Consider the following 7,656-nt stretch of genomic DNA (forward strand, 5'->3'; position numbering starts at 1 on the left):
TATAAACACTACTGTAATTTCTACATGGTGAAACCAAAATGTAGAAAAATGGCCTTTAATAAAATCCGACAATGTGCATTTTAACCACATGTGATTTTTTTTTTCTATTACAAATCTCAAATTGTGGAGTACAGAGGCAAATAAATAAATGATGGGTCTGTCCCAAACATTATTTTTTTAATTTATCAATGATTTATTTATTTAAATACCAGCACGATACGAAAACAAACAAAAGCCGTGGTGACACACCCACCATACTATTCCGACATTAAATTACAAACAACTATGTTACAAATAACACCACTCGGGATCGTACGGAAGTTCCCGGTAATGGGGCAAATGTCCCAAACATTATGGAGGCACTGTAATTTCCCCACCAGACTCTATTACCAGTCGGGGTCAGCAGCAGCACCAGAGGGCGGTGTAGCCAGCTTTCTTGCAGCTCGTTAGATCTGCTGATGGTCGGTACCAGGTTGTGCTCTGAAGCGCCAGTGAAATATCAGTCCTATTTTCAGCACTTCCCTTCAGCTGCACAATAAAATTTGCGAGCCCAGCAGAAAGGCGGGGTCAAACCAATGTACCGACAAACTGAAAACTTTTGCATCACTGCACTGTTAAGCTTAAATTAAAATGGATTTAAACATTGGATTTACTGAGTTCCCTGGAAGGCGGTCAGTCCACTTCAAATATGAAACAGAATTCCTAACACGTAATGTCGACAGGGGCAATTCGACCTTGACAGTGGGAACAAAAGATAAAGAAAAATATAAAGGTCACAACAATCGACTCGGATACATCTCCGGGTTATTGCTTTACAAGGCTTCAGAAAATGGCGCTAGCTCTCATATCACATATTCATAGTTTTGATAGGAAGCTGTATCCCACTGGGATATTATTTGGCGAGCGAGAAAACAAAACTTCCAAGGTAACGTGATAGGCTCGATGCAATGACATAATTGTCACATCGGTCTCAATGCAGACCTGGGCCAAAATATTTGATTTGACCAAAGTGACAACGGCGGTTATGGATTAGCTGCATAGAACAACATTATCCACCTATTCCCAACAGGTAAACTACCTCCAACTGAAGTCAAAGAAAATATACCAGCCAATGCATCGCTGCAGCTTTAAGATTGGTCTCCACCCATCATGCAGCAATGACAGTAAACAAACTGCATGACTTTCAACTGGTCGCTTGTTTCAAGTTATATTGTCATCAAAGCAAATTCACTGAGTCATAAATGCTGGGAAATGGTTGTTTAAATCAGTCGAATTTCGAAAGCAAACGCGGAATTACCGGTAAATTCACACCCCCGGTACAGTAAGCAGGCTTACATTTCCGGACTCACGTAAGGGCGGCATCGGTTCAGGCAGTTTACAGCCAATTTATTCAGAAAGTTAGGACAAAGACCAACATTGAATATCAACAGGGAGGCGCTAAATGACAGATGATTATGTGAAGATGCTCCCCTTGTTTAAAACTGTAACACATATATGGGTACTGTTATTTTTTCTCAGGCCTCTTTAATTTAAAAATATTTGATGACAAGAAGAATTTTCGTACATTCCCCCGGTCTCCAGCCATACATACCTCCTTCCCGTTTGCTGAATCAAGTCAACACAATGTTCGTTTTTGCTCAAGACAGCATTTCGGAAAATTAGATTAAAATACCGAAGCACTTGAGAAATAGAAATGGGTCACCAATCTCCACCCACTTTGTGACATCAGCTTCAGCGGACATGAACTATCCACAGAAGGCACATAACAAGCCGGGCCGACTCCTGAATCAGGCCATCACGTATAACAGATTATAACACAAAGCGGCCACCTCCTTTGTGGAGGAGAGGTGGGGAGATGGGGGGGGTGGGATCTTTGCAGAAATTTGCCTGGTGTTAAACAGCCTTTCACTGCACTTAAACAACAAAAAAATACTTCCTGATTGTGTTTGCGCAGTTTACTTCCTGCAGGGACTTTGTTCACAGTAGACGGGGCTGAGATGAATAATCTGTGTCTGGACTCGAGATCTGGCGGCGGCCGATGGAAGGAGGAATGTATCTATTCCTCCTGCAGTCGCTACATTGTTACTAACGTTATGTTCACCAAAATTCCAGCCGTGCCCCTCCGTGCTACAGTCTCCACCGGTCTGATGGTTACTGTACTGTTGTAGGTCTCACCTTGCGTTGTTACTGCCCTCCTCACTCCTTCCCCCGCCTGGCGATGGCGACAGCAATAAACCAAAACAATCAAAATGTCAGTGAAGACAAAACAGATCTCTCCGTCTACCGCCTGCCTGTGCGCCGGATTGCGTCTGATCATCTGCAGGCTCGCCCTCCTTTATAAAGCGACACTCGTTCACCAACACCACCCCCCACCTCTACCCTCGTCACTTTCGGTTTTCATTCCTCGATTTGGTTCCTGGCTCGAAGAAACAGGGTTGTGATGAGGTTTAAAAACAATCGCGTGATCGGCTGAAATCACAGGGCGGCCGTCTTGCTAAAGGCGGATCCCCTCTCTGCAGAGGCTGACGGCAGCCGTAATCTTCATCTTGGTAAAGGAAAATGCAGGATCGCCTTAAAAGAGTTGCTGTCAATTAAAGTCAACGAAGAGTGGCGTCAGCATATTTAAAATAAATATTTTAATTGCAAATAAGCATGTAAATCCTTGGATATACATTGTGTATGTTTTTGTAACATCAGTACAAGATCTGCATTGACATTGCGTGGCATTTATGATTACAAAATATGCATCCAAACAAACATTTTTATACCCTCTGATTATTTAAAGGGATAGTATGTACTGTCATTTATACGGAGCCTATCATGCAACACATCCCAAAGGATGAAATTGTTTCTGCAGAAGGGTCTCGACCCGAATTCCTTTGCTCCATAGATGCTGCCTCACCCGCTGAGCTTCTCCAGCATTTTTGTCCACCTTAAATTGTTTTTGAAGTTAAATTCCCGTTGCGATGTAGGACATGCAGCAGTCGTTTTCCCATAATTGGAAACATAAACAGTAATGATTTAATGACCAGCAACCAGGCCCAGGAAATGAATATATTGGCTTTAAGAAGGGAAACTGTTTCTCAAACCTGCAGGACCTTTTCCGAGGATGTAACCAGGAGACAAGATAAAGGAGAACCAATGGATATGGTGTATACGAATTATCAGAATGTTTTGATATAGTACTACACTTAGAGATTACAATGCAAAATCAAACCATGGGACTGGGGGTGGTATACGTGCATGGATTAAAAATTGGATAGCCAGGAGAGTAGATATAAATGGAACTTTCTTCGAGAGACAGGCAGTGATGTGGGCTACTACAGGAACCAAGGCTCGTGTCCCCACTATTCACAATATAGGTCAATAATTTGGGCGAGGGAAGCAATTGCAGTGTTTGTAAGTTTTAAACACAAAGTGCAGAGTAGCGCAGCTGGTAGAGTTGCTGCCCTCCTCACTAGAGACACGGGTTCGATTTTGACCTTGGGTGATGTCTGCGTGGAATTTTGCAGATTATTTCTATGACACGTGGCTTTCCTACAGGTGCTCCTGTTTCCTACCACCTCCCAGGTATGTAAATTAATTGGCCTCTGTAAATTGCCTCTAGAGTGCAGCAATTGGTAGGAAAGTGGTATAACATAGAACCAGTGTGAAAGGCTCAAAGTGGACTCAGTGGGCTGAAGGGCCTATTTCCATATTGTATCTCGAAACTGAACAAAACTAGATGTGTTTGTCAGTTGTGGAAAGGATGCAGAGAGGCTTTGAACTGAATTGGATGGTTTGAGTGAATTGTTAAATACCTGGCAGATGCAGTATAATGTGGTTAAATGTGAAGTTATCTGCTTATTAGGCAAATCAGAGAATTATTTAAATGATAATGGGTTTGGAAATGTTGATGCACAAAACGATCTCGGTGCCCCTGTGCGCCATTCTCTGAAAGCAAATATGCAGGTGAAACAACCGTTTAAGAAGGCAACTGGAATATTTCATTTCTCATCTCAGGGTTCCACATTTCCCTTTTATCCCCCCTCTCTCCCATCAACCTGTTCCCTTCCACCCATATCCCTCTCTACTGTTTTACATTTTACTCTTCCTTTACTTTGTTTATCTGACACCTTTTCTTTCTCCATTTCACTGCTAGCTTTTGTCAATTACATCCAAAGATCATAGAGCGGAGCAAGATAGTCCACTCGACGAAGCCGTAGTATATCATGGGTAATCTTTAGCGCCATTTCCGTAACCGGCTTCCGTCTCCGCTCTAGTATCTTTGCTTTGGTCATGGCGTCGTCATATTGCTATTATTTTACCAAATAACACACAACTCGTTATTTTTTTGGTTCCTCCTCTCGCACTAGTGTATCCCACACCGTCCCCTCTCTCTTTCTCGCTCGCTCGCTACTTTATCTCGCCCCGTTTCATTCCAGTCTCTCTGTCTGCCCAGCTCTCCCCGACCCACCCGCCCCCTCTCTCCTCTCATGGCCTCGTGTTCTGACCCACTCGGCCCCACTGTTCTCTCTCTCTCCTTCCCCGATCTCTCCCTCTGCCCTCTCTGTTGCTGTCTCTCGTTCTGACCCCGTCCTTTCCCTAGCTCTTCCACCCTTCTCCTCCCCACTCTTTCCTTCCATGACCTCACTCCAATCCCCTCTGACTCGCAGTGTCCACATTCGCCTCTTCCTATTGTCCGTTCTTCCCGCCATCTCCCGTCTCCCTCCCCATCTCCAAAGATCTTATAGCTCCTCTATAATCTTTGCCCATCTCTGTCGCCCTCTCTCCTTTCCGCCCTTTCTCCCCTTCCTCGCTCCCTCCTCTCTCATCTTCCCTCCCTCTCTCCCCGCCCTCTCCTTCCCCTCTTTCCCTCTCCTCCTGTCGGCTTGCTCCCCTCTCTCCCCTTCCCTATCTCTCTCTCTCCCTCCTTCTCTCCCTGCTCCCTCTTCCTTCCTCCCTCCCATTCTCTCCCCGCTCTCTGTGACAAAGATCATAGATGCTCTGTGAGTTACCTCGCGCTCCCCAGTGAGATGATTCCTCGTGTGTTTGTTTACCCCTCTCTGCTGGTATCCCTGCAGTGGGATTCCGGTAACGGAGTTCCGTGTACTGGAACTCCACCCTGACTCAATAACTTGTCTTCTGGTTAGCAGTCTGTGTAGTGACAGTGTTAAAATCCGGATTGATTTAATAGTCTGCCTTCTAGTAGCAGAGTCTGTGAGTGTTACACCGGGGGGGGGGGGGGGGGGGCTGGATACGCAGTCTGTGTGCAGGGCTCCAAGCAAAGATACTACTCCAAGGAATAGAGTCCCAGCCAACTCAACCTCTCCCTGCACCTCATACCCTCTAGTCCTGGCAACATCCTCTTAGTTCTTCTCTCTACCACTTCCAGCTTGACATCTCTCCTATAACAGGGTGCCCAGAAATGAATAAAATACTCTAAATGCGGCCTCACCAATCTCTTATCTAACTGCAACATGACCTCCCAACTTCAATACTCAATATTCTGAAAGCACATTTTTGACCAAAAGCACATTTTTGACCACCTTATCTATTCGACCCGTCAAGGAACCATGCAACTGCAATCATAGATCCCTCTGCTCTACAACACTCCCTAGAGCCCTATCATTCTCTGTGTAGGTCTTTCCTATGTTACTTCCCAAAATGCAATTCCTAATATTTCAGTATTAAATTCCATTTCTGTCATCCCGTTGTGGTGGAGGAGATGGGGAAGGGATTTGCATTTGGCTGATTTAATAATTACAAGTTCCAAAGTTCTAGGAGTAGAATTAGACCAGTCAGCCCATCGAGTCTACTCCGCCATTTATTCATGCCTGATCTCTGCCACTTAATCCCATTTTCCTGCCTTCTCGCTATAACCCTTGACATCCGTTCTAATCAAGAATTTGTCTATCGCTGCCTTAAAAATATCCACTGCCTTGGCCTCCACAGCCCTCCGTGGCAATGAGTACCACAGATGAACTACCCTCTGACTAAAGAAGTTCCTCCTCGCCTCCTTTTCAAAAGAGCACCCTTTAATTCTTACTTTCTCAGCGAGGGAATTATCAGCATAGACTCACCTGATGGATCCAACATAATGTTGCCCAAGGACATATCATCCTATTTCTCATAAACATGCTATGCCTTAGTAAACATCATCCTTAAATACAATATCACTTTCCATATGTACAAGCTTGGCATCCAGTTAATCTTACCCCTGTCCTGTCTTTAAATGTTTATACTTTTGAAAATTTTGCTCAGGATTAAGGCTAAAATTCCTCTATCTAAATATCGGGAAGGCCAAAGTTCTTGGCCCTATCGCACATTTTTAGACAGAGAATGCACATCTCCATGGCAACTTTCAGGAACTGAACACATTTTTGTGTCATATCTATGCCTTGATATCTCTGGTAGATTTAGACATCTCTGTTGTCATAACTGCAATCCACGCTCTAGCTCTCGTGTTGCCGCATCTATATCCACGTATGTTGCAGTGTCAGCACAATGATACATTCTGTGGGAGTATGGTCAAATATTTCAAGAAAAGTTTCCTCTGGGACCTCAAAGATACATAAATAGAATGAATTTTGTATTTTGTACAAAAGGTGTCCCTTGCCTCACAAGCATTTGTTTGAATTAGCTCCTGCTGTTATCAGTTTTTTTTGGAACGTGTGTATGCTGTTATCTTCCTTTAAGACTTTAAAACCAAAGCCTGGGCTAAATCTTGCTAAGAACGTTTCTATTGGAGAATTTTCTGAAGGGAGGCATTTTGGAGAAAGGTATGGGTAGATTAGCTGTCCTTCCAGGCAAAAATAAATGCATCAAAATCCATTATTGTATTAAAAGAGGAAAAGATAAACATTTAACGATTGAGGAAAGCGTGATAACACTAAAGATAGACCCACAATGCTGGAGTAACTCAGCGGGACAGGCAGCAGCTCATTAAATGGACACACAAACAAAAAATGCTGAAAACCTCCAGCAATTTGGGCAGCATCAGCCGAAAGAGAATCAGCTAACATTTAAGGTCATGAAATGCTGTGAGTTACCAACATTTCTCATATCCTGTGACTAAGAGTACAGCTCATTCAAACTGAAGCAGAGGTAGGTTGGCCTTTAACGACAGTTGATTTACAGCCTCCTTGCTTCAACTGTCTGTACTTCCTGCCTGCAGTTTCGTTTCTGTTCCTTGTGAAAAGTGGCCATTGTTTGAAACTCGGGCAATGCACTAACAGGAAAACTCATGGAGCAGCTTTAAAACCTATTGCCATCTTGGCTGGCATAATATACATGCTCCATTTATTTTGGTGCAGGAAACAAAATAACAATATTTTGCTATTTTTTATTCTGTTTATTTATTTTCATTTATCGCTTTTATTTTACATTTTTGTTATTTTCTATTGCTACACTGGTGCAAGAAGGAAAGGCAGACGCAGGTTTACATGGAAAATAGACACAAAAAGCTGGGATAACTCAGCTGGACAGACAGCACCCCTGGAGATGAATATTAATTTCTCTACGTCAAGTAACTTTTGTATCCTCTATATCTCTCTCTATCTCTCTCGCTCTCTGTCCCTCCCCAACCTAGTCATTGTACGAGTTTCACTGTCGTCCTGGTGAGTAACTCATTTTTTAAAATCTAACCCACAGCCAACAATTGCCTGTTTCCTCTAT

The 7,656-nt window shown here is 43.5% G+C and overlaps 1 protein-coding gene across 4 annotated transcripts in view; it reads right to left on the reverse strand.

The window, feature by feature from the left end:
• The window catches only part of znfx1 (zinc finger, NFX1-type containing 1), a 43,456-nt gene extending 40,916 nt beyond the window's left edge, over window positions 1-2,540 (reverse strand). Inside the window, exon 1 of one of the 4 annotated variants that reach the window (XM_055652426.1) lies at window positions 2,176-2,540. The gene's annotated coding sequence lies outside the window, so the exon portion shown is untranslated. Of the gene's footprint in view, window positions 1-1,591; window positions 2,127-2,175 lie in introns of those variants that run through there. The other 3 variants (XM_055652428.1, XM_055652427.1, XM_055652429.1) reach the window with 3 other exon arrangements.
• Between the last annotated feature and the right edge of the window lie 5,116 nt (window positions 2,541-7,656).

This window comes from Leucoraja erinacea, chromosome 21 (genome assembly GCF_028641065.1).
Source record: "Leucoraja erinacea ecotype New England chromosome 21, Leri_hhj_1, whole genome shotgun sequence".
NCBI lineage: Eukaryota > Metazoa > Chordata > Chondrichthyes > Rajiformes > Rajidae > Leucoraja > Leucoraja erinaceus.